The following is a 27,928-nucleotide window of genomic DNA, read 5'->3' as shown; positions in this document are numbered from 1 at the left end:
TGCAGCACAGGGGGCAGACAGGGTCGAGACATATTGGGCCATGTGGCAGTTGCTGCAGCGGTGAAGCCCAGCAGAAGCCCATGGCATGGGTCGTCACTGCCGGGCCTGGGGGTGGAGCATCCATTGCACAACGGGCACAGACTCTGTAAACAAAGTCATAGAGGGCTGTGCCAGCACACTGTGGGTTGCTCTGGCCCAGAAAAACAGGTGGCCAGAGAGCACCACACAGGGCTGCATTTGAAAGAGTGCCCCTGGCAGCCAGGAAGCTGTGGCTGGAGCCTCCAGCTCTGCCTAGCTGCTGCAGGGGGCAGAGTAGGGCAGGAAGAGGCCTGGAGCAGGCTACTTTCATAAGCAGCAAATCTGCTCCCAAAAGGCTGCATGTGTAGATGCCTGCCCAGAGTTGCTTGATTGTGCAGTAAACCCAGCAGTGGGTGCATCTACATACGCACTTAATTGCACAGCACACTAATTTGCTGCAGTATAAAACATCACAGCCTACATGTGAAACACTATTAGACTGCAGCAAACTAATTTTCATCGCTGTAAGACAGCAGTGCCGGGGACAGTACTCTCTTACTGGGGCAAAAATAACTGCATCTAAACACTCGTGTGAACACTGACCCAGGCATACACTGCGCCAGACCTCTTCCTGACACCTACTGCCTGGGCTCCTCACACTGGGGCACTCTCATGCCCCAGCCAGCCCTGCCGCTGCGTGACACTGCCTCCCCAAACCCAGGGCTGAACCCTCAGGCCTGCTGCCAGCTTGGGGCTGCTCTGCCTTGGCTCAAACTGCTGTGGTCCTGGGCACAGTGTCTGTACATGTGCCCTGGACCGCAGCAGTTTGAGCATCTACACATACCACTAAGGCACCAAAACTCCAGCTCAGACTGCACTGGAGTTTATCACATCACCTTAACTTAATGGCATGTGTAGATGCACCTGCAGTGGACCTAACCATCAACAGGTATAGCAATGGCATGAAGAATTAAAGCAAGAGTACAGCAGGCCCAAAAACTACTATTTGACAGATTTTGGATGCATGCTGATTCTGAGAAAGAGAAACCCATTAGTTTGACAGACTATATGGCATCCTTGCCCTGCAGGTATCTCAATGGTGGAGGACAGCAGAGACATTTGTGGATTCTTTAATACATCAACCAAAAAGTTTGCAATTGCTATATCTTCCTCAAAAGAGCAAAGGGCTGAGACAAACTTGAACTCCTGCCCCCTCTCCGCTCCAAAGAATGGATGCATCAGGGCACTATTCTTAGGTACCCTGCCTCATTTACAAATGAAAGAAATGTTACCCTCGCTTTATTAATGTCAATGGTCACATCTAAAGCACATTCAGTGAGGATACTTGTCCTTATGAAAGAACATTCACTTTTCTGGAAAGAGAGCTATAATATAGCTCTAAAAGGACATGAAAAATATTCACACCCAAATTAGGAGAACCTTATGAAAGTCTTTTGAGTCACAACAAAGGGCATGTCAAAGGACTATGCTGGGGAGCACAGGCAACAAAGCATGTCGCTCCCTCTCTGCACGTTATACTTTGGAATGAATGTAATGTAGCCACCATCAGTGCTGACTTGGGTGTGCTTATTGGCCTGTAGCCAGCACCACCCTGAGTCATCCATTTTGGGCTGTGGCATACATGGAGCAGGCATGTCATGTTTCACAGCCTAGCATCGTCCTTTTACAAGACAGATGTCCACTAGGTCTGAAACATCTCTGCAGTATTTCATCTCCTCTGAGACTAACTCTTGCCTGGGAAGGGAATAGCACTTGTGGTCTGAGGGAAACACTAGAAGAGGAAGTGAGGCTGCAGCCTATTTATGTTTGCTGTTTTTAAGTAGCTTCTCATATGGATGTGAAGCCACAGAAATAGTTAAAAATGTTAAGTTTGTTTTGGAAAGTGATTGTAAAAAAATGTACTATTTTAATTTAATTAATCTGTTTCCTGTGTGCACCAGCACCATCACTACTTATTTTTAGTGAATAAAATATGTTTTTGCTACCTTTTGCTTTAGACCACACCTTGGTATTCTAGCTTGCTCATCAGACCTACTAACTGAATGAAGTCCATCTGCAGAATCTGCATTGCTCTTTGTTGGGGATGCTGCCTGGGCCAGGAGGTAGCTAGCTTGTCTTTCAGGTCCTACGAATAAGAACCTGGAGAAATAACTTGTCCCTTGTAAACACAGAACATTCACTATGGAGTGAGCAGGGGACAATAAATACTTATACTGAAAGCCATTTTTACAATCATTTTTTGTGGATAAAAACCACATTATAAAAATAGCTCAACAACATGAAGTCATGAGCAACAAAAATGCCACCCCAGTTTCCTTTCACTGGCTTCCCCCTGGACACAGAATCAATTCACAGGTCTTTGTATTGATATTCAGAGCTGGCCCTGAGATTGTCTGTAGCTATCTGAGAACATGCCATTCTGGTTTTTTTCCCCTGATAAAACCAGAGACAGGCACATTTGCATAAGTCTTCCCTGGCACAGTGCATCACATGAGGACTCTGAACTGGCATAGCTACACTGGTATCCCCACTCTAAGGCTGGTCCTCAGAAATCGCCTCTGTCCTTCCCTCACTATGACCTTCTCCCACAGGTGTTTCACTTGGATAAGGCGGCCACTGACAAGGAGGAGGAGACTGCTGAGCCCAGAAGACAATTTTCAGAGAAGCCACACTCAGACTGCAAAACTCAGTGCTTCCAGACACTTCAGGAAATAAGAAACTTCCCCATTTTCAGCATGGAAGGCAAAACTCTGTCAGCTGACAGAACTAAGGAACTTAAAGGACTGTAAAAACATTCCTAACTTTAAACTCAAGTGATTTCAATAGAAATTATACTCAGAGTTAAAGTTAAGCCTATGCTTATGTATTATGCTTTCTGGATGATATTGCTTAGCAGACCCTCATAGTACTGGGAATAGAAAACAGTGTTAACAACACATGTTTTTAAAGAAATTCACCTCTGTGTGAGGTTCTGTAATGTATAATAAGCATTTTTTTCCTGTTCTGTCTTGTAGAAGCCAGAATTTTAGGAGATCCTGCAAAATGTCTGTAGACAACAGTTAGTTTAGAACTGGAACAACTTAGCTCCTAAACAGTGTTAGTTTAGGAGCCAGAGAGGACTTCAAGGTCTGTTCAGAAGTCTCAGTACCTGATATCTTTTATATAAACTACAAATTGTTCTTGTCTCTTCTCTACCAAAATAGATGCTATTGGCTTGACAAGGGATACATTAAAGAATTAAAATAAAGGACAAATATTCTCCTCTCTATTCCTTACAGTGGGGTCTGAAGAGTCTGCTTTCCCCACATGCTGCTCTCCCGCAGATCTGAGAATTCTGCCCTGAGAGCTTGTTTGTGATATTTTCATCGTTTCTATCACAGACATTTCTATGAAAGTCACTTGCATTCATTTATAATCTTGCCTGCACAGGGGCCCATCTAGTTTGGTTTACACTGTCTACAAGAAATGGTCGTGATTAGATTGTTGGTTTATTAATGCAGATGGCCTCAAGACAAACCACCATCTCTAGACACCCCTGAAATGTGTGTGTGTGTCATGTTCAGAATCAAAAATCAGATGCAACATAAAATCTTGCAAATGATCTATATTAGTATTACATGACAGAATTCAATACTCAAATACTAGCCAAAACACTTTAAATATGCTTTAAAGAAGATACGTTCCAGACATTTTTAGGGGCAGAGGGAGTTTCGAAAGACATGACTTGTCATGGGAACCCACCTCCTCTGGCGCTTTGGAATATCCCAGACTTACAATCTAACAACTGTTTCTGAGTCTTCTGAAGTTCTCCCATTGTGAATCAATTCCATGTGTAGCAATGGTCAAAAAGGCAAATGAAATCTTTAGGAAAGAACTTGAAAACATCATTATGTCATGGTATGCCCTCATCTTGAATACAGTGAGCAGTGCTGGTCAACATATCTCAAAAAGGACTAAAAGAGACCCCTGGTATAGATGATTGTTCTGATGGTCTCACTGGTAACATGGGATTGACATAAATATATTTGCATGACATTGGATAAGAAAAAGTGATGCAGTCTCCATCCTAATCCCAGTTGCCCCATATGTCCTGTCATCAGTGCTATCTGTTCCATTATATAGTTACAAAGACCATTGAGCTGTCACTTTTCTGTCAAGTAAACTCTGTATGTATGTGACAATGATTTTCAGCAGCAACAAAACCCACAAGGCCACACCTAGAGTAGCTACTGGGTGAGGGATCAGGTGCTTGCTTCATTTACAATTTTCTCTTTTAAGTGAGGTCATCAATCATTTAGTCTGGATGTGGGCAAATCAGAATCTATTTTTTTCTAGAGACTTAGGATCTAGAGACTGAGCATAGTATGTCTGGGGTAGACTGTTCTTGACTTCTCATCTGGTCTGGTATATGAGCCCAAGTTCCTTTTTGGGGAACATACAGAAGTGAAGTAGTAAGAGGGCCTGGGAGACCCTTTCATCATTTCAGCAGCAATCAAAAGATACCTAGGGAAGCTGTGGAATTTGCTCCATTGGGGTGTTTCAAGAAGAGGCTGGATAGGCATTTGTTTGAGATGGTTTAAGAAAAGCACATCTTGCATCTGTGCAAGGGGTTGGGCTAGATGAGCTTTGAGGCACCTTCCAAACAACAGCGTTAGAACTCAAGGGTGTACATTCAGAAAAATATCTTAGACGCTAGGGATAATACAGCATCAGCCATTAGAAGAACAGAACATAAGCACTGTGAAATGACCCAGAGTGACATTGCAGCCAAACCACAGGACAAAGAATCTGTTTATAACCTGTTGAGTAACCTGGTGAAGTCACACTCTGCTACCCATCTGAACATACATGGTAGCCAGCTCCAGCAAGTGAGGCCCTAAAATTGCATCTGAAATAGCTGTAAAATTCAGGCATGGATCAGGACTCAGATTCTTAGAAAGTTCAAAGGATTTTAAGTTTGGCCCATTACAGAAGTAGGGGGAAACAAGGCATCATGGTTCAATCTGAATTGGAAATGTCATATGGTCTAGGGATGTTTATGGTAGGCTGATCTTTGACCCAAAATAACCAATGTGCCTGTGTAAAGGTGCATATATAGGGAGTTCAATCAGAAAAAGGAAAGGAAAGGAAAGGAAAGCTCCTTTGAAAGTGACTTGGTGCAGGCTTTCAGTAGAGCTCTACAATGCCTAGTATGCTGTGATTAAGAGCTTAGGTTACTCAGGCTATTTCTGTTCTGGCATAGATTGAATGTCAGCCTTTTTTTTACTGAGCAGGGGATAGGTAAGTTTTGTTGGAGGGTTGTGACATCATCGCTGCTGCAATATACTGTGAGAAGATTTTGGGTTGGCATTTGGATGAAAAGTTGTACCATGAGGCATCACTCTGGCATTTTGGCAGTGATCTTGTGTGTTACATTGCAACCCATAAGCATTAGCACAGCATTTCCTTAGGGGGAGGGTATATTTATTTCTGTGTGATGATTTTGCCATGTGGCTCTTGCTGTATGATATTCATCTTCAAGGATTCACAAAATGCACAGCTCCATACTGGCTCTTCAGTGGGATTTATTTAAGGGTTGGCTTTATTTACGTATACTACAACTATTGGTTTACTCTCCTCAGGAGCCTCTTAAAGGATTCCAAAGCTCTCTACAAATGACAATAAATGTTCATCCAAGTCCGTGTTGTTCATAAATATCTAATGGAATGGTCAACACATGGGCACATGCACCTGTGTGTCTATATATATGTATGTATATGTGTTTAGGCATGTGTGGAGCAACACGCACACACAAACACCCCCCCCCCCACAATCACATGCCATGACCCTCTACTGGATGAAATCTGAACTACCCAGATACATGTCAATGTTCACAAGTAAGGGCAGTTCTTTAGCACAAGTGGTACTGGCAACTTTGCAGGAAGAAGTTCATAATTCTATCCCTAGAACGCTCAGAAGTTCAGTGTGGTGCCATGAAGTCCTGTGCTGTTAGTGATTTATTGTACAAGCATCATCTTCATTTGGTGGTGGGGACAAAAGTGTGTTCTGTTAGCATTACCCACAAGAAACTTGGTCAAATTGGGATGGTTTTGTTAAAAGAATTTATTTAATTAAAACAACTCTTTCAAAGAAACACTGTTTCAATTTTTTTTTTTTTTAACAGCTCTACTATAGAGCTTGCAAGCTAGAGCAAAGCCAAGGGATGGGATGTAGAACTGAGACTTACCAAATTCACTCCATGCGAAGGATACCAAACGTCCTTTTAGATAGGAACAACTTTTAATATCTATTTTTTGGCCAGGATTCAAACTGATGACCTACAGATGAAAGGCCTATACCTCATTTACACCATCCTGAGTTGTCCATTCCCACATAAGTACTAAGGTTACACCTTTGCAAATGAAGCTGGTTTCTGGAGAGAGAAGTTTGTTAAATCAAGACCTCTGCCACTTCAGTTATAGTAATAAGTCCCACATGAAAGCCTGCTGTTAGCTTCTATTTAGGGAAGCCCATAAAGGAAAATCGACCTTCCCCTGCACATGCATGTCGACACACACACAAGAGAAAGAAAGGGCTGCACAAGCATTTTTGTCAAACAGCAATAAAACAATGGGTGTCAGGGCTCTCGGTTTCTGTTTCTGATTCTGGAAGCAAAGTCCGGTCTAAGAGGTTATAGAAAGCACAGTCCAATACATGAGGGTATATCAGAAAGTAACAACAATTTCAAAATAAAACCATTTTGTGTGCAGGGAGTAGGAAACTACACAGCAGTGGGGAACATTGATGGTGGCATTGTTAAATGCAGCTATCATTTACAACCATGTATAGAAGTGACAACTATGTAGAGAAGTGATGTGGTCCAGTAAATGATCATTGCACACAAAATGGCTTTATTTCAAAATCGCTGTCACTTTGTGAAACACCCTCGTAGTAATCCTTCCATTTGAGTCATCTGTGGAAAGTAAATCTTACATGTCTAGCTATAAAAAGCTTAAATATCTACTATTCAACCTAAAGAATCAGATCTCTGAGCCCACAAGAGTCACAGAGGCATAGATAGGTTTTTCTGTGCCCTGGCAGTGCACAGAACCACATCAACGCTAAGAGATATAACCACCATTAGCTAGCATACCACATGCTTAGGGGCTGTGGGGCTGGGTCTCATGTTGTGGGAGATGGGAGGGTCCCTGCTTGAGCAGTGAGCAGTAAGGGGGAGGCAGGGGGAAGCCAGGCAGACCCTGCTGTGCCTGCAGTCTCCCCTGGAGCTCTGGCTAGGGAGCAGAGGAGTGGGGCCAGCCCTGTTCTCTGTAGCAGAGAGCACAGCCCAGCACAGCCCAGGGCTGCAAAGCATCTGGGATGCTGGGGGACTCTGGTTTAACTTAAACCAGGAAGGCGTCTGGGACAGACATTGCATAAACCAGTTTGACCCAAATCAGGTTAGTCTGATACTACATTCAGCCAGGTTTACCTTAAACCAGTTTTATCCATTTTGAAACTGGTTTATTTACACTGAACTTAGGTTCTGTTACAGGTTTAAACCAGTTTATGATCACTTAAACTGGTTTATGTGTAATGTCTGTCCCTAGCCCCAGAACTGTGTAGCAAATTGAGCATAAGGACATTAGAGGGACAAACATTTCCCTGGTTTTGCTTCCCAGAAATGTATGTAATGGGTGTAGCTTTTTACATGAACACAAGATTGCTGGCAGCAGGAACTAACACTTCTCTACTCCAGATAAATTTGTGAGAATCAGCAACCTTGCCCTGAGGATGTCAGTGTGAAAGTATCACACTGGTCACTGTGTCTTATCTGTCTTCTTCTGCTTCCAAATCACCGACACCATGAGTATGCTACACCCTGAACAGCACCGAAGTTCCTGGCTCAGTTCCTGCTACTTTGGCTCAGATGATGGTTGTCATCTAAGGAAAGGCAGCCAACGCTGAGCATGCTTATGAAAGCTTCTTTGAGTCACAGCAGTTCAGCTTGCTTCAGAACAACAGCAACAAAAAGCCCCACTGGTTAAATGAAAAAGTTTAACAAGTTATTTGACTTTTCCACCATCTATAAATGCTCCTAAACAAAAGACATTCTGCCAAGTTGCCTGCCAATTTTGGAAGGGAGAGAGATCAGCTAGTTAAAGACTGTTCTGGGGTAAGGCTCTTTTACTACTCCTGCCTTCTCCTACCCACAGCCCAGCAACCACAGAAGAGTATGTGCACTAATGATCAAGAACATAAGAGGAAAAACAAATGTGGGGAATCCAATGAGGTGTAGGGCAGTGATTCTCAACCAGGGCGCTGTGAGATCCTTGTAAGGGTAACACAGGGAGCTATGCAGTACTCGCTCTGATAAGCATGCAGGCATCTTGAAACAGGGCCAGGCCCACACCCTAGGAGCACTTCCCCACAGCTACCCCAGACCTGGAAGAACTCATTGAAGGCTAGGATCCAGGTCCAGAGACACACAGTGAGTCTTTCAGCAAGAGAGCTAACCCAGATGTGGTAAACAAGAAAGAGGTAACCACGTGGACCAGCAAGGGGGAGAATAAAAGATGCTGAAAGAAGCCTCAGGCGGCTGCACTGGCAGGGAGCAATACTGCCTGAGGTTACCAGGGGTCAAGATACCACCAGAAGGGGCTGAGGACAAGGCTTCTCATCTGCTTGCTTGCTTGTTTTGTTTGCACAAGCCCCGCAGTCTCATCAAAGCCTCCGAAACATAAGAGGTGACCAGAAGGTGAAGCCTGGGAAGAGCCACATGAAGCCAGCAAAGAGCTAAATGCCAGTTTATTTGTTTAACTTAGCTGATTATGCATTTCTAGTAAGCCTTGGGTGGCCTTGTGGTGTTATCTGCTACCTCTACTACAGCAGAGGCAAGGGCCCTGAACAGTGAGTCCTTAGCCAAAGCCAGCAGCAAAAGTAAAAGTGGTCAGCTCTGCTGGCATAATCAAACATGACTGGCTGTGATCTTCCCAAAAGCTACCCATAGCAGCATACACAGCTACATACAATTCACAATATAAACCCAGAGATTTGAAAAATGAATCCACAGCATCAAAAACATTTCTGGCCTGTTGTGGTCTTTCTGAGTTCTTTGCAAAAGAATAATTGTTCTATTATTTTTCTACAGTCAAAAACTGAGTGAAACCTAAGAGCTGGAATTTTCTAAATGGTGTCTTGAGTCTAACAAAGTGCCTAGAGTCTAAAAATGTTGAGAAACATTGGTTTAGGACAAGAAATAGAGAGCAGAACAAGCACAAATAGGATCCATGGGGCTGGATGGGGTGTTCTTTCCATAGCCCACATTAAATGAGCTGCCACAAACTGTTGTTATATAAGCATTAGTAGCTGAAGAATAGGGTGTTTCTTGGCATTAAATAACTGATTGGAAGAGAGAACAAACAATAACCAGCCAGTTTAAAGGGTAATGTCTAACTATGATAGACCCACAAAGAATTGTGTCTCAAATTGAGAAACTGTGGAAAGGCTTTCTCAGGGCCACATAGACATGAAGAACTTTGTGTTGGTATAAAACCCTTTCCACTAATACAGGTTTTTACCAGAGAACTGGCTTTTCATCTTCTTTCATCTCCCCTGTAGAAGAACAAAGACAAAACTTCCCAGGTAAAGAGTACAAAGGAGGGAAACATCCCACAACAGACTAATAGAAAGGGATACAGCATATCAATAGACCCCCAACTAGCAGTAGACTATGCTAGAGCAGAGGTCATCAACCAGAGGTATGTGTAACCCCGGGGGTGCTTGGGAAGGCCCTAGGGGGCAGGGCCAGCCCATCCTATCCTGCAAAACCTGCAGCTACAGGGGGGCCGCAGCCAAGGGGCCCTCTGCTTCCAGCCACTCGCTACACACCTCCCCACCCTCCTACCAATGTTGGCTTCACGTCCAGCTGCTCACCTCCCCACCCCCCGCCCCCAATACCAGATTCTTTGCTTCGGGGGCCCCAAAACTATATCTTGCAGGGGCCCCCAAAAATTGTGGGCCAGTCCTGCTAGGGGGTATGCATGTATGTGAGGGCAGGGACAGAGCACCACCACCCACCATCCTGTGCCACCACCTCCCAGGAGTAGGGCCCTGTGGGGAGTGAGGGCAGTGGCATCCCTCTGTGGGCTATACAGGCACCACCTGCCCGGCCGGCCGGATGCAGGGGGGGCAACAGAGGGCAGAAGCTCACACATGGCAGCTGCCACCACCACCCACCACCCCTCTCCCCCTGCTCTGCGTCCGGCTACGCACCACACCCTCTCCCCACCAGCTCCACTTCTGGCCGCTGGGGGTACACTTATTAAAAAAAGGTTGAAAACCCCTGTGCTATTATTCTGCACTGGGAGATCCTAGAGAGAAGAAGGCAAAGAAAGAAACAAACAGGGCTGGGATAACAAAAGGAGTAGGAGCCTCTAACCAGAGACAGACAAGGGCCTGTAAGGGAAATCCAGGCAGAGAGACAGACCATCCTGATCACAGCAAACAAGAGTGGGACAGAATTCTGGGAAGCATGCTGCGTACCACCTTTGAGCCAGGGGTTTTCCCTTCTAAATTACATAAGAATATCAGCAACAAGCATCGAACTTTGGTAAACGTATCCATCCAGTAGGGATTTATTGGGCTAACATCCACTTAAACAGTGTACCTAACCCAGTGTCCAGCCTCTCCTCCTCCAAATCCATCCTTAGACCAATGAAGTCTTTATTTTCCATTCCTCCCTATCAGGAAGGTCAAGCACACCCCCACCCCCCACCCCAAGGAAACAATGAGGAATATATAACCAGCACTTGGCTTTGCTGGAAATTCCTCCTGCTCTTCTCCTTTATGTCTACGTTACACCTTTTTAATAGCTGAAGCAGAGACTTTCTTGCATTTATTTTCCTTGAGTGAAAATTAGGGTTTCTGAATGCTTCAAGATTTCAAGAGTCAAAAGGACTTCAGGAGGACTCAGAACATTCTATGGGACTCAGCATACTGCAGAACTATGCATATTATTGATATTTCCAAGAAAATATTTTGTACATGCAAATAATATGAGACATGCAGAACATTCTGAATGTCCCCTTGATTCTAGAATATAGCTGGGTTCATTAAATCAACTTCTTTCCCATCCAGAGGAGACATGAAGATTTGTAGGTTACACTTCAGATTTATCTAAACAATGTAACTCATTTTGTTGATACCACTTTCTCTTGCTCTCATAACTTAGTGTGAATGGGAGGCTTCATAAAGAGTGCGCATTTAGAAAAGATACTGTATTATGCCTGCACAAAATAAATGTTGTAGTATCAAACAGTTGGGAATAACGCATCAGGAGAAGTCTCATTAGCACATTCTGAAACAGGTGCTAGGATCATCTCTGAAACTGCCTGACTCACATCTCATACAATACCAGGTGAATCAGGGAAAAACTTAGCCATAAGCAGATAAAAATCAAGAACAAGCTTCTTTGAGTCTAGTCACTCTTTAGGCCTTCGTGGAATAAAGACTGAAAGATTTACATAATTATTCATCAGATCAATACCCAGTTGACTGCCCTACTAAGAAATGATTAAAACTGAGGGCTTAATACTGAGATAATATCCAACCACTGAAAAAAAGCAAACAGATTTAGGCTGTGTTAACATTGGTTTGGATCTGGCTCTCACTTCCAGTCAGTCTGTGTTTAACTCCCGTAACACCACTACAGACATAATCAAGTCCTAAGAGCTGACAAGGCAGACAGCTCAGAGCAGCAGGGAGGGAGACAGAGCCAGAGGATTCAATTTCCAAAGTTTTTTTTGTCACAAGCTTCAGAGATGCAGCAATTTTTTTACCTACTCCCTGCTACAGCTTTCCAAGTTTGCTTAATAGTGTTTGTTCAGTAGACAGTGCTTGGTTTTGTCAACAAAGTCATGGGTAGAAGAAGGAAAGGTATAAGTTAAAAGTTTATATCCATGCTAGTGTGGGAACTACATTCAACTGAGTCATTGTTACTTAGTTAAACCTTCTCTGTGATTATACCCTGCTCTGAAAAACTTGGCCCAGAATCTATTCCACATGTTAGGCATCTAAGTGGGCTTGGGAACTTAAGTGCAACATATTCCACCCTACACACCATCATATAGATCTTAGAAGTCTCAATCTACTTTCCTCCAGGGTGGACACACCTAATTCTTTCAATCTCCCACCTGTAGTTTGCTTTCCAACTCCTTTATCATCTTCATCACTTGCCTGCTCCTTCCTTACTCCTTCCCAAGGGGTAGCAGAAATGAGAAAATGAATTTTCTCCCTTTTCTCCCAATTTTATCTGCCTGCCTGAAAAAACCTGAAGCTTTTCTAATGCTATGGGACACAATAGCACAATATGCTATTTGTAGAAACTCAGTCAACACATGGAGGCAGTCATGGACTCCAGAGTCCAGTGCTGAACCAAAGCTCCTTCACGCATCAGGACATATTGGGAACATATGTTGCTGATCCTGAAAATCAACATACCTTCCTGCTTGCCTGTCTCCACAGGCATACACAAACCCAGACCCTGTAGATAAATTAATTGCTTCCGAATCCCAGTCCTTTCATGGAAACATCCCCCAATGAAAGCCCTGAAGTCAGTCCACCAGTGGCTCAAGGAAACAACTAGAATCAAATCTACATGAGTAACAATTCCAGGGTCAAGGCTAAAGTCCCAACTTGTTCCCGCAGAAGTCACTTGCAAATTTACTGAAATTTTGCAGAAGTGGAAAATGAATTCCTAGATATTCTTTTAGCACAATACAGAGTGCCCAGATACTCCAGCACATGTGAGTTCATCATATTGGGTGCAGACAGAAGTTGTTTGTTATATGATCAGCCCCTTAAATGTGCTCTAGTCATGCCCTGACAGAAGTGCATGGCTGCAGAGAACTTTAAAAGTGCCTGATCGTGGGAAAAATTAACCCTCATTTAATGAGGGTTCAGATGAAAGCATTCCAAAGTGGAGCGCCTTCATTATCTTCTGTTTTAACTTTGTCTTTCATTAACTTTTGTTTGTCTAGCCACCCCTGGGGCTGTCTTCAGGATGGCAGGGGTAGGAAGGGAGGGGAGGGAGATCCATTTGGGGCTGGAGGGTGGGGCAGGTGGATTGGTGCCAATCCACCTGCCCCACCCTCCAGTGCAGGCTGGGCTCCCTCCTCTCCCTCCTCCCCTCCCATCCTGAAGACAGCACCAGAGCTGGGGGTAAGGGGCAGGGCTAGGGGAGAGACAGGCAGCCTCTCTCCACTGGATTGGCTCCAAAGTGGAGCTCAATGGCTACTACCCACCCCACCCCTCCCCTCCCCCTGACTTAACAGTGAATGTCTGCTGTGGGGTCGGAGTGGCAGGGCACTGCAGCTCATGGCAAAAGCACCCCATGAGTTACAGCAGGGAGCTACATGCCTTCAGTGCCCACTGTGCTGCTTTTCTTCCTTTTGGTTTGCTCTGGAGTGCTATGCCTTGTACAGCAAAAATACATCCGGATGGGACACAGCTGAAGCATCACTAGACCAGTTCAGAAGGCATCAAAATGGGCTAACTTGTATGTGCTCTAAAATAAAGCTGACAGACAAGCAGAACTGACTGTAAGGTATTACAGCCTATGTGTGATCCAACTAAAGCTGACAGACGGAGGCAGACCTGAGAGTCAGGAACTACAGTAATAGAGATCTGGCAAATACTGCTGCTTGCTGACTCTGAACATTTACACACAGCCAGTGTTAATCTTATAAAGCTTCTATAAGGACTTCTTCAACAAATTAAAGGGGTTCTTTTCCCTCTGTCATTCGAGTGGAGAATGACATACAGAATCTCACAGCAACCTTCTCATTCAAATCTGTAGCACCATATCTCAGAACAGCTCCCAATCTGGGAGCATTCACAAGGTGAGGGACAGAGGATGGTGTGGGGAGTGCTCTGGGGCTGTTGCCAGGTGAGAGATTTAGTGGAAGTGGGCCCCATTTCTGGACCCTCTTCTGTTTCTGCCTAGATTAGTTTGCCTTACTTACTGGGTCATTTAATCACTACCAGTTAGCATCTGTCTCCTGAGCTTGCAAATAGTGATATACACAGAAATAACAGAAAGAGTGGGAAGGATCATTAAGGCAATATATCCTATGCTCATCGAAAAATGACCACTTAAGTAGACAGCGAGGGAAGAGCAAGAGAAAGGAATCCATAACCAAATCTCTGCGAAGAGGGCACCCTTCAGAGGACCAAACCAAACATTCCAGCCCCTAACAGCTACGAAACTATGAAACCACAGTTTACAAATACCAACCCCATGGCTTTAAACACTCATGTTAAGTTCAGTGACCAGAACTGAAGTAAATGGAGTCACCCTGCAGCAGAAAGGTCAAATTTGTCCACCACCTTACAACTCACTCTCACTGAAACACACACACACACACGCACGCACGCACGCATGCACGCGCGCCCTTGGAATGAATAAATAGTACATACCCTCAACCTGAAGTGACACACTAACTCAAACAACTCACAAACACTGGAAACACAAGAACTCTTGCAAACCTATGGAAGATGATACCGAAGAAAGACAAAGCTTTATGTGATCTCACTGTAGATCAAATGTGGCACTACTGTGGCTTTCTTGGGACAATGGTCAGAATCTACTTCAGACAAGACCAGAATATGTGAATTGTAGTCCCCTTAAACACATAGACATGCGCTCACCTACCTGACAAAAAGCAAAAAACCCTCCCCATTTACTCACATAGGGCATGTCCCTATGAGCAGGAACATGTGTGGGGACAAGTAGCAGCAGCATACCTTGTGCCACTGCTACCTGTCTCCAGGGAAGACCATGCCATGCATGCTCTAGTGCACAGCACATTGACCTAGGTGGGGTAGGGGAGGCTGGGGCCAGCAACTGTGCTGTCTGCTGCAGCTTACCTGGGGTTCTGGGGGCCTCTGGGAGCCATAGCCATGGCAATCCTGCAGCAGGGAGCCTGGGCAGCATCTCCCAGGGTAAAAAAACCCAACAAAGTAGCAAAGTAGAAGCACAGGGAATGCCTGCACATGTGGCATGCCTAACCTAGTATGTGGTGCCATGGGTAGGTCTACGGTGCTGCATACCACATGTCCACACTCACCTGGACGCATCCATAGTCTCTGGGCCCAAAGCCTGACTGCTGGCACCAAACCACATAGTTTACAAATACAGCCCCATGGCTTAAAACACTCATGTTAAGTTCAGTTAACACAACTGAAATAAATGGAGTCACCCAGTGGCAAAAAGGCCAAATTTGTTCACCACCATATAACTCACTGTCATGCAAACACACACACACACACACACACACACACACATCCTCTTGGAATAAATAACACATACCCTCAACCTGAAGAGACGTACTAACTCAAACAACTCACGAATACCAGAAACACAAGAACTCAGAAACCTATGAAACCTGACATTGAAGAGAGACAAAGCTTTATGTGATCTTACTGTAGAGTACATGCTACATCCCACCACAACATCCTAAACAAATGAAAACTAGCAGCAAGATCAAGCTTAATAAGCAGCTCTTACTGGTCCAATAAACTTGGTTAGTTTCAACAAACACAAGAACACACTTTGGGCAAACAGAATTTTCTCCAGCCCTGACACACAGTTGTTCCTGATCATGGATAGAACTGCATTTCCATGACCCCTGACCATGTCTAGATGTGCAGGGATGTGCACTTGCAGTGGCAGGCATGGTAGCAGCACAAATTTGTGCTGGCACTTTGTGCCTCAGTGCATGCACCTGCATGTACATTTTGTTGCGGGACAAATTGTTCCGCGCTGGGTAAAGTGCCCTTGCTCAACTTCTCCCAGCTCCTGGAGCAGTAAGGAAACAAATGGAGAAGTAGAGATGCTCTGGCTGGCAGCCAGACCATCTCTCTGGAGGACCAGGCCTCTGTTTGTTCTGGCGTATGCTATTTTCATATGCGCTAAGCCACCTTTTTTCCTGGTGCTTGTTTTTTGCTACCAGGAAATCCTGGTAGCAAATTTTCCCTTCATGCTGCAAATTTGCAGCACAGGACACATTTTAATATTCCACATGTGCAGTTCATGTTGCCACAAAGAGGTTTGTGGTGTCACAGATCACATGTGCCTGCACATCTGGACACAGCCCCTGTGTTCAGCTTTAGTAGTAACACCAGCACAGACAGAATCAAATCCTAAGAAGAGACAAGACAAATGGATTAGAAAAACAGAGGGGGATAAATGGCTGAGGAATTCAATTTCCAAAGCTTCTGGCTCACACTGCAGGAATACAGCTATTTCTTAACTAATCCCATGGCCTTGAAACTCAGCACATAGTGCTTGTTATACATCTTGGCCATGTTGGGGGTTGAAGCAAAACTATGTATTTCGAAAAAACTTTGAAACCACAGTAGTGGGACATGGCTGGATAGACAGAATAGGCAAAATAAAAAAATGATAATCTATTTTAATTACCAGCATTTGCCATGGGTTAAATCTGCAGTTCCTTATTCAGGGTTTTTGGTCTTTATGGGCATAAATAACCCAGTAAGGACTGCAAAAATAAATATATGTATCATGGTTTCATCCTGTCTCAACTGATTAATTCTTTTTTAAGGACTTTTTCACCTGGTTTTAGTTTTCTCCTTTCTGCCTCTCTATTGCTCTTCTTGGCAACAGTAGGAAGCCAGCTTTGTGTCCCTCTGACTAGCACCATTGCAAAATTAAATATCCTAATGGCAAAGTTAATTTCCATCAGCATCATGGACTCAGTATTAGAATCCTGTCTCTTATTTAGATCTCTTGCCTATTTATAGATTGCATAAATAAGCATAAGTTCAGGTTCTCAGAATCCATGTAAATTATTTATGCATTTTTAGTTTTGCAGATAGACTAATAAAACACAGTACCTTGCATTGGCAGAGATTCCTGCAACAACTGGACTCAAAAACCTCATAACTTTTAAGAATTTTTCCAGTGAATAAAACTGGATACAAGTCATAATCACAGTCCTTTATACTGGCCCCTTACCACTGCCTAGGTATTTTAACTATTTTGCTTTTTCATGTACTTAATGGACACTTATTGTAGGCCATAAAATATTTAAATTGTTTTCTTTCCATTTGTCCAAAAAAAAATCCCTCCCAAACCTTTATACATAACACTAAAGTTTTTTAAAACTATCTTCTCTGTAGGCAATAATCAGCTTGAAAATAAAATCAATTTATATTTGCTTAAAGTTGCTTACAGCACAATATACAGCCAAACAGCACAATTAAAGGAACATTCATAACAATTTAGGAGCCTTTTTAAAAGATCAAGCTCATTTACTATATAATATACTATTTTTTCCATAAAGAGTAACAACAAAGAAGAAAAATCTTTCCACATGTAGACTCTAGGGAGCAATCCTGCATTGCCTCTGAGTAGGGGAGGATGGATATGACTAACTAAGGGGTCTTTTTAACTCTGATTGCTACAGGAAAAATTATAAAGGGTGCTTAATTTTTCTCATCTGACCAGTTTCATGAGTGGCCATCACATGCTCACATACTCACACAAACACTGCATCATCATTAATATTTCCCAAATTTTAAAAAGCCCATGTAATTGTTTTCCTTACCTTCCATATTTCAGCTTCCACGTCAGAGACAGCGCAGACTTGTATTTGCTTCAGTTAAGTCAAAACTTCACTATATCTTACAGCAGTCTGCTTAGTATTAATATTTCCCATTATGATACGCTCCAGGCTCCCCTATTTAACATGACTCTCTTCATAGGAATTATAATTTGTAATAAAAAAAGTAGAGGAGGCAACTCTTGAGCCTTCACAGACCCACCCAGACAGGTGAAATGAAGTAAGCAAGAAATCCGAAGTTAGTAAAATGTACTTAAATAGATCTCAGGCATGGGGAATCAAATGAGAGTTCATGGTGGGGAAGAGGCAAACATACGTATTGGAATAACCATGCGGTGTCAAGTAACAGGCAGTTGAAATAAACACACTCATCAGCTATTTTTACATTCAGATTTGCCACTGGTAGTGCTCCAGAGATAACTAACTAGCAGAAAATAGCGTTATGTGATTGGCCAGCTGCTGCCTGTGATTCAAACCTTAAAGCACTGCATTTTGTATCTACAGGTAGTGGGCAAACATGTTGTCTAAACCTACCCTCAAAAAGCAACTACTTTCCCAGTGATGTTGTTTCATAAATATCTCATTGCATCATCAAGCTCAGACAAATATATCCTGAATTCTTAGGGTAAGGAGCCCATTCTACTGTCCTTTCAAAACAAATAACAAGAGCCATCATAAGAGAGACGCTTCAGCATCAGGTTTCATTTAAGAATTGCAACAGGATATTAAATAGTAAGGAAAATATGCTGTGAAGTCAGCAAGCTAAGTTTTGGTATGGCAAACACAAAAAACAGATTTAGTCCTCAGCAGCAGTCAGCGTGAGTGAGCAGAGCATTACTAAGATCACTGGGAACTGTGGGTACTCAGGACCACTCAGGACTTAGTTAATAGACTATAGCAGAAATACACAGCAGGTTCCTTTTATTAAAGGTCTCATCCTGCTCTCATTAGGCTCAATGACAAAGCTCCTATCCATGTGGGTGGGAGTGGGATTGGACTTTGTGCTTGTTTGCATTTTAAAAAGCTATTGTTAACTACTGATGAAAATCATATGACAGTGCAGTGTGAATAATGTTAACAACATGGCACCCTGTCTCTCAAAGCACTTAGCAGGCTGTAATGAATTTATTCTCCCAGTGTGTCTGAGAGAGAGGCCAGAATCTTTACTCACATTAACCTATGGAGAAACTGAGGTACAGAATGGCTAATGCCCACATTTTCAAGAAGAGTCTTTAAATTGTTGGCATGCTACTTTAGATGCCCTAAAATCCCACATGGTCTAGAGCAAGTCTGTGCTTCTTCCACTAGAGTATATCTAGTCAAGTGCCAGAACATTCTCAACACCCATGGGAATTCATGTCTGTTGCAGAGTAAGGGAAGAAACTCTTGTAGATTTGGGGTAGAAATGAAAGGCAGAAAGGTGTCCTTTAGGTGCCCACAGATATTGACAAAGAAAGGGATGACACAGTTCTGGAATGTATTTGTGAAATATATCAGCTACAGAGAAGACCCACTAGGCACATCTATATATACTAGTCATGTGGTTTAGGCTTCCTGTGAGCCTTCCCCAGGAACATGTCAACACGTGTACCCTGTTGGGAGTAGATTTTCACCCAATGGGAGCAGCCCAGTACAGGGCTGCTCCCGCCCTGCTCTGCCTACCTGCAGCACCCAGGGGGAGCTCCAGGCACCCCTGGATGATAGTCCAGGGGCTGGCCAGGGGCCAGTCCTGATGCACATGGGGCCAGGCAAAGTATACCATGGTAGCTGTCTCCTGACCCTATGCACATCGGGATGGGACCTGATGTGCACGGGGCTGGGAGGCAGCTGCCACTGCAGCCAGCAGAGCTCTCCTGGCCCCATGCCCATAGGGATGAACAGTTGCTAGCAAGCCCCCTGCCGGGCAGGGCTTTCCTGCCCAGCAGGAGGTTTGCTGGGAGCTGTCCCAGATGTGGGGTAGCTGCCAGTGTGCCCCTGCTGAGCAGGGCTTCCCAGCCTCTGCCCACTCTCTGGAGCTCCCAGCTCCCCGCTGGGAGCCAGGACAGGGGGCAGAGAGTTCCCCAGTCCCAGTGATGATTGGCTCCTGCCTCTGGGGGAGAGCCAGGGGCCGAGCAGTGCCAGGACTGGGAACAAAGAGCTCCCTGTCCCCTGTGGCTCCCTGTGGCCTAGGCTGACCAGGAGCAAATTTGCTCCTGGTCAGTGCCTACAAGTGCGGTACTGTGGAGTAACTACTGCACAGTTAATCTAGTACCTGTCTTTACAGGTACTAGCTAATTACCCAGTAGGCTAATTTACTGTGCAGTAAATACCCCATTTGCGTAGATGGTGATGCTTTACAGTGCAGTAGATTAGTCTACTGCACAGTAACGTGTCTCATGTAGATGATCCCATTGGTGCATCTACACATGCACTTTACTGTGGAGCAGTCTAATTAGTTCTCCAATAAAGCATTACCATCTACACATGAGCCAGTATTAAGGTGCAGTAAACTAATTAACTCTGCGAATTAACTAATTAACTAATTAGTTACTGTCAGGAACAGTACTATTTTATGACAGGGTCATTTACATCTCTGAAACACATGTGCAGATGGTGACTGGGGGGACCAGACTCATCTGCGGCTTAGCCGCATGGCTCCACAGGGTCAGCACCCTTGTATCCCAGCCAGCCGCTCTGACACCACAACCCAAGCCCCTTGCCAGCCCAGTTCTGCTCCACCCTGGCTCAAATTGCTGCTGTCTCAGGCACACACGTAGATGCCACACCCAGGAGCAGTTTACATAGGCTCAAACAGCTCCAGAGTTTATTGCTTCTCCTTAATTTCACCATTGTCTATGAAGATGGCTGGGTACAGTCTGGTCTTTGGAACCTGCTGATAGCTGCTGGGCACTGTCTTGTGACTGAGGGAATACACCAGTGTTTCCCAAACTTTTGATACCTGGATCACACATTTTTCTAGACTAAAATTGGCAACACACATCAATCTTACACCCAAAAAGTGTATGTGTGTGTGTGTTTGTATGAGTACTTGCCAAAATATATAGCATATTCCATTCCCCTGCCCAAGGAAATCATATCAGTACTGAGATGTACTGTTAAAAAATGATACCAAATACCTTTGTTTAAGCAAAGGATTAGTTTCTGTACCACTGGTTCTCAAGCTTTTTAGCCTCAAGACACTCCAATGTCACTTTTCTGAATTTTGTGGCAACTCGGCTGAAAATCTCTGAAATACATCTAAATTCAGAAAAGACATGCAAGGGGCCTTGAGGCTAAAAAGCTGAGAATCACTGATCCAGCTGGTACCACTACAGGTCAGTGGGGACAGATCCTTACCCTGCTGTGCTCTTCTCTTCCACTGTCTGTCCCCTCCTGACCTGGGTCTGTACCTCAGGAGGCTAAAGCTGCTCCTGCAGGGTCACCCATGGCTATGACTACTCCTGTGGCACCTCCTGTGGGCCCAGCAGTGTGGAAGGAATGGAGGGGATGAGCTAGGCTGCAAAGACCAGCTCCATTTCTGTGTCCATCTGCCCATCTACTTGCAGCTGGGAGCATGGGGGGTTGGCACAGGGACTGCATGGGGGCAGGAAAGGACAGGGGAAGGCAGTAGCAGTTGCAGCAGTCCCCAGAGGAGCAGCCACAGATGCTGTAGGAGTAGCTGGGGCAGGCCCAAAATACTAGATGGGGAGGAGATCAATTACCTCCTGACACAGGTAGATCTCACAGGACACTTCCATCGCTCATATGGAATATCCTGTGGGAATCAGTAGTATAGACAGATGTAACAACTATATTCATATCAAAGGATACGGTTTTAAGTCATTACTGTATAACCACTACATCTAGATGGTCCAGAAAGAGACAAGTACAGCAAACTAATTTTAACCCTGTTTCATTCAGGGCTAACGTATGCAGATATAACTGTTACAGCATAACAATTTATACAGCTATCATTCCAGCCTATACCTTGAATCACAGCAGAAATGTCCCCTGTTGAAGAAAATTGACTATAACTATGAGTACTTGAAAGAGCCAGTTGATTGCTTTATGGAGAGTGGAGGATATGTTGTCATTTGAGTGCAGTGCATTATTGGCAACATCAGCATCAATTGGAAAAAATCCAGACCAACTCTGTTATATGGAAAAGGGCACTGTCAGCTGAGTTTAGCTAAAAATAATAATATTATATATCTGTTTCAGACTAAGGATCCTAAAGAGCTTCAAATCTAGAAGAAGATATTGCACCTGTTCAAATCAATGGATGCTTATATTTACATATTGTAATATAAAATTAGATACAGGGATCACATGGCCTAGTGCTAAAATGCCCCCACTTCTGGGGTTCCACAACTTAACAGAGCATATATAGCTCAGTGGAGCACAAAAGACTCAACCCTATTCCCACTACAGTCAGTATCAAAGACTTGCTGATTTCAATGAATGAGAGAGGAATTACAGATCCACTGATGGGCGAAGAGAATTAAATTAGTCAGGTTCTTAGAGCAGGTTCCAAAGTTGCATGAAAAGCTTTTAAAGTTTATAAAAAATATGTACATATAATATAATACATGTATACTTATACATGTGTTATGGCATGCTAATGCCCTCGCATGCTGATGTCCTCACTGCCCTTGCCCATCCCCACTCCCACCCCACTCACAGATCTGGGGGCTGCAGGTCCTCCCCTACCCCTCCAGGAGTATGCGCTGTGCCAGGGAGTTGGCCCCACCTCCCATGCCCATGCCCGAGCCTGCAGTGGGCAGCAGCAGGTGGGGAGCCAGGCTGTGCTCCATTGCAGCAACTGCCACCTCCTCCCAGGGAAAAAGGGCTGCAGGCTTGGGTCCCTGGTCTCATGGCTCTGGCAGCTGGGGGACCCCTCCAGCAGGGCTGGGGGGCCAGGGGCTGTGGGTGGGGGGCAAGGGCCACCAGTAGGGCTAGGGGGAGTTGTGAAGAGGGGGAGTGAGAGGCATGAGCAGGGCCAGGGGGCTGTGGGGGAGGAGTGAGTATTTGTGTTCTTTAAAAAACGGATCTCCTTTTAATGGAATCAGCTGGTTAATAGAATCAAATCACCGTTTCCCAAAGTGATTCCAGTAAGAGGAATCCACTGTATTAGTATCTTTGTTGGTATATATATTGCTCCTTATGGTCTTGTCTACCCCCGCCCCCTACCTTTTTCTCTCTATGTAATTAAATGGTATATAGTTAAGTATTGAGTGTTGTCTGATCAAAGCTTTCAAGGCTCCAGGTGTCTTTCTTTAGGCAGTCTCCCCACACTCTAGGAAGGGGGGCTCCAAGGCAGAGACCCCAAGGATCCATAATTGGCTGCAGCTGCCGGGTAGCTCTGCCGCCTGGGTTATACAGTACCAAGAAAGCAGAAGATGAGACAGATTCTAGCCCGGTGCTTCCCAAACTTTTCCTCAGCTTACACCATTTATGACCCCCTTTCCTCAGCCTGGACCTCATTCCAGGAAAGTTCTTCTCCTTTAAAGTTCTTCTCCTTTAAAGGAGAAATCTGTAATGTTCTCCTTTAAAGAACAGAATTCAGTTTTTTCTTCAGCAAACAGAAAATCCGGATCCCTGTTTATCAAGACCCCATCTGCTGATGTTGCGACCCCATTTGGGCTCATGATGCACAGTGTGGGAACCGCTGTTCTAGCCCCTGCTCCAGTTCCTTTGTATCTCTTTCATAGCCTCTGGCAATTCAGGCTGGCAGAAAAGTCCAAGTAAGGCTGACAACATTTAGAGCAGCACTAATTTATTCCAGGGTCCCACTTCCAATCCTGTGGTATAGGAGGTACAGAATCAGGTTACCACTCCCTACCCCAAAGAAGTTACAGGGTAATGGCCTCTTCTTTCAGATACTCACATATATGGCTAATTTGTCCAACATGTAGTCCAAACTTCTCATGAGCACAGCTGCTGCCCCAGGCAAGCTTATGTGGGGATCAGGCCTTTGTTTCATCAATAAATAAGACCCAATGGGTTAGGGCAAGAGAGATGAACAAAAGGATCCCATTGCACCAGGACTGAAGATCTGGGAGCTGTGGAGTCACAAGAGAAATGAGATGAAAGGAAGTCACTGCTGAGCACTGGCTTAACAAGGGAATGGAATTTCAAATCCAGGAGCATTGGCTGTAGTTTGATTTGGGGATGTCTTTAGCAATACAGAAAAAGATAAAAAAATAGCTGGCACTCTCCTTTCACTGTTAGCACCATAACTCTATAGGGGCACCTGACAAAATAGCTAAGCAATGTGGAGTGACAGATAGACAGAGCCACACCAGGGGAGTTGTCAGTAGGACACACCCTCCAAAAACTGAGCCTGGGGCTGCAACCCACACATACCTTAGGTGCCCAAGTGCTGCCTAATTACCATTGTAGGTGCCTGAGTCCAAAATTTAGATCATCAGACTTCCTGCCCACTCAGTGGCTGCCTAACCCTGCCTAAAGTCCCTGCTTCAATGTTTTGTTATGTTTTGACAAAGGTATGATTTAGGCACATAACTCAAGGAGAGAGGTCAGTGCTGTGAATGCCAAATAGAGGAAGGAACTTAGATGCAATCTGGAGCCAGATACCTCAACTATCATCCTCTCAGCATTTCCTACTGGGTAGCTTAATCAGTTCCCCGCTTAGCATGATGGCAGTTGTGGGTCTCGTTTTTACGCCCTGACAAAGGAACTGAGGTTTGGTGACCTCAAACATTCCTAGACCTAAGTTAGGCACCTAGTTACAGAGGTGAAATTCAAAAACCGAGAGTAGGCACCTAAGTTCCCTGTACCTTCAATGGGGAGAGCTATCACCGACTAGGCTCCACAGCAGCCAGCATGCTGAATCAGAGAATCCCAAAGCCAGCCAACAAGAAATGCTGAAGATAGTTGCATCTCAACTGAAACTTCTGGCATCCCGCAGCACCTAAATTGTCTCCTTGTGTACAGGCAATTGGGTCAGTCATGTTGAGGTACTATCCACTTTTTTAATAATAGCCCAGTAACTACTGCACTAATGAAATAAGTGGGAGATGAGTTTTAGGCCCTCCTCAATCTGAGAGGGTCAAACTAGGGTGACTATATTATTCTTCAGGAAATCTGGGATACTGCTTGCCCCCCTGCCACCCAAGTCAGTGACACTGCTGCAGGCAAAGGCAGCGGCAGGCAGGCAGTGACATGGGGCACAGTCCGGCAGGAAGGCATAGCATCATGGTGCACCAGACAGGCAGGTAGGCACCACTGCTGCAGTGTGGGAACAAGGTAGGTGGATGGAAGCAAGGTAGGTGGATGGAAGCAAGGCAGGTGGATTGGAGCAAGCACCACCCTACCCACATGAGCCCGGTGTGGCTCCTCCTGAGCAAAGGCTGGAGGCCAGGGCTGGGGTGGCTAGGCACCACTCCACTCTGCCCACCTTGTCCCTACACTGCTGCAGTGATGCCTGCCCTCCCATCTGCCTGGAGCACCATGCTACTTCACCTCCCTGCTAGACTGCACCCCAAACCCCCGTGATTCCAAGACTTTTCACCAACTGGCCGGGACTGGCCTATGAAATCTGGGACTGTCCCAGCCAAACTGGGATGTACAGTCACCCTAGGTCAAACCCACATCTTCCACCTCCCAGGTCAAACCCAATCTACCTATCTATAGTTTAAGCTGGGCTGAAGTCACCCTCTACCCCTGCTGAGGAAGTGGGGTCACTGTGCAGAAAGAAATGTGAAAATTATGAAGACAGACCATTATCAGCAAGAGGGAGCCTGACGCTGGGACCCAGTAATCTGGGTATTCCTTTGAGGGTGCGGGAGGGGGCTGGGTTCTGGGCTCTGCTCCTAACATTTCTAATGCATTTTATCTGACCCTTTAAGGAAAAATCTATAATAATGAGTGCCTGGGTGTGTAGAGGGCTATGTAGGATTTTTCTTTTGCATTTAGATGGTATTTGGGCACCAAAATCCTTTGTAAATCTAGCCCCTAACTCTCTCCATGAATTGTACCCTGGCTTCTAACTCTGGACTGCTGCAATGCTGTGTTGCAAATCCTAAAATCTTTTATGGATTTGCCTTAAACCAACCAAATAAAACTATTCACCTCCAGACTGAAATCCACTCCTGCACAGACAAAAGTGACTGAGGAACACAGCGTAGATGGATGGAGACAGAATACACCACGTAGGCAATGAAATAATAACAGCAGAAACTTAAGGATGGATAGATGAGCAGGGCATGAGGCCCAGGCACTGTCTAAGTGGGGAGGGTGCCAAAATGGAGCAAGGGTGTCTCCTTCTTCCGTCCCCTGTTCTGCCTCCTCCTGAAATAGCAGTCAGCACCACTGCAGAAGCATGTGTCAATGAAAGAAGGACACTCTTGCAAATGTAGTTCTGTAAAATAACAGTTTTACTCCTGCTGCGGGGAGATGTCCCCCCATTTTTGGGGGGTTGCTAAAATCAGTAGTTTTTTCATTTGCTTGACATGGGTATCTGTGGCAAAAAATAAATGAGGTGACATCTCCTTTCAGCAGCAGTGAACGTCAGCTGCTGTTCCTACGCACTGCAGGAACCTCCAGAGACAGAAGGTGCACAGGTAGGAAGAGGAAGGACTACCTTGGATACAGTCCTGACCAGTTACACTTCTGAATAATATATCTATAATTAAGATGACCATACATCCTGGTTTGGCTGGGATAGTCCTGGATTACATAGGGTGTCTCTGCATCCTGGCCAGTTGGCTAAAATTGAGGCAAAAGTCCTGGATTGGTGGCACCATCCTGCCTTCACATGCCTGGCCTGACTCCTCCCGAGCAGCAGCTGGTGGCGGGGGGGGGGTGTTGGGCTGAGCGGCACTCCTCTTGCCTGGGGTGGGAATCAGTTGTGGCAGGGGAGACCAGGCCAGGGAAGGGGGCTGGGGCTCAGGCACCTGTGCAGGGCAAGCCAGGATGGTTTTATAGTTTCATAGTTGGTAGGGTCAGAAGGGACCTGAGCAGATCATCAAGTTTGACCCCCTGCCATGGGCAGGAAAGAGTACTGGGGTCAAACGACCCCAGCAAGGTGTTCATCTAGCCTCCTCTTAAAGACCCCAGGGTAGGAGCCAGCACCACTTCTCTTGGAAGTTGGTTCCAGATCCTAGCCGCCCTGACCGTGAACTAGCACCTCCTGATGTCTAGTCTAAATCTACCCTCTGCCAGCTTGTGACCATTATTTCTTGTCACTCCTGGTAGTGCTCGGGGGAACAGGGACTCTCCCAATGCCTGCTGGTCCCCTCTGACTAGTTTGTATCAGGCCACTAGATCCCCCCTCAGCCTTCTCTTGTGAAGACTGAACAGGTTCAGGTCCCATAGCCTCTCCTCATAGGGCCTGCCCTGCTGCCCCCTGATCATGTGGGTGGCCCTCCTCTGGACCCTCTCAATGCTATTCACATCCCTCCTGAAGTGCAGTGCCCAGAACTGGATGCAGTACTTCAACTGTGGCCTGACCAGTGTCGCATAGAGGGGGAAGATCATCTCCTTGGACCTGCTTGAGATGCATCTGTGGATGCACGACAAGGTACAGTTGGCCTTCCTGACCGTGCCCCCACACTGTCGGTCCATGTTCATTTTGGCATCAATAATGACTCCAAGATCCTTTTCTGCCTCTGCACTGACAAGAAGGGAGTTCCCCAGCCTGTAGGTGTGCTGCTGGTTCCTCCCCCCTAGGTGCAGTACCTTGCATTTGTCAGTGTTGATACCCATCTTGTTCTCATCCATCCACCCCTGTAACCTGTCTAGGTCCGATTGCAGCCTATTCCTCCCTTCTAGTGGTCACCTGCCACTAGCAGCCTCATGCCCTGCCCAGGCTGAGTGTGGCAGCCCTGCGTGGCAACAGGGGAGGGAGGGAGGCTCCATGTGGCCACACAGCACATGCTGGCACAGCCCGGGGAGCACTGGAAGTGGGCTGCTTCCAGCCGGGTCCAGCATTTACACACGAGGAAGGCTGGCTGCAGGCCTCCACACTGCCCTGCCCCACCTCATTCCACCATCAGGGCTACTGGGAGCCACAGGGTTGGGGGGGGGGGCACCCCCTATCCCGGATTTTCTTACCCCATCCCAGATCTCCTTCAAAATAATATGGTCACCCTATGTATAATCCCTTTTCCCCAACTACTATTCAGCCTAGTGAAGCCACTGCCCCTCCTCTCCCTCTTTCCATGTCCACCCCTCACTCCCCCACGCTACGTCAGCATATTTAGAGCTCATATGGAGCCTACACCCTTGCCAGCAGCTGCTGCCTTACCATACTGAAATGCTTTTCT

At 45.4% G+C, this 27,928-nt stretch overlaps 1 protein-coding gene across 2 annotated transcripts in view; it reads right to left on the bottom strand.

Moving 5' to 3' along the window:
• Nucleotides 1–17,956, bottom strand: part of CUNH10orf71 (chromosome unknown C10orf71 homolog) — a 33,131-nt gene extending 15,175 nt beyond the window's left edge. For both annotated transcript variants that reach the window (XM_025212984.1, XM_006031342.2), the window contains exon 1: nt 17,646–17,956. The gene's annotated coding sequence lies outside the window, so the exon portion shown is untranslated. The remainder of the gene's footprint in view (nt 1–17,645) is intronic.
• Between the last annotated feature and the right edge of the window lie 9,972 nt (nt 17,957–27,928).

The sequence above is a fragment of the Alligator sinensis genome, unplaced genomic scaffold (genome assembly GCF_000455745.1).
Source record: "Alligator sinensis unplaced genomic scaffold, ASM45574v1 scaffold163_2, whole genome shotgun sequence".
NCBI lineage: Eukaryota > Metazoa > Chordata > Crocodylia > Alligatoridae > Alligator > Alligator sinensis.
The sequence above is the reverse complement of the archived record's forward strand: the minus strand, read 5'-3'. Positions and strand labels throughout refer to the sequence as shown.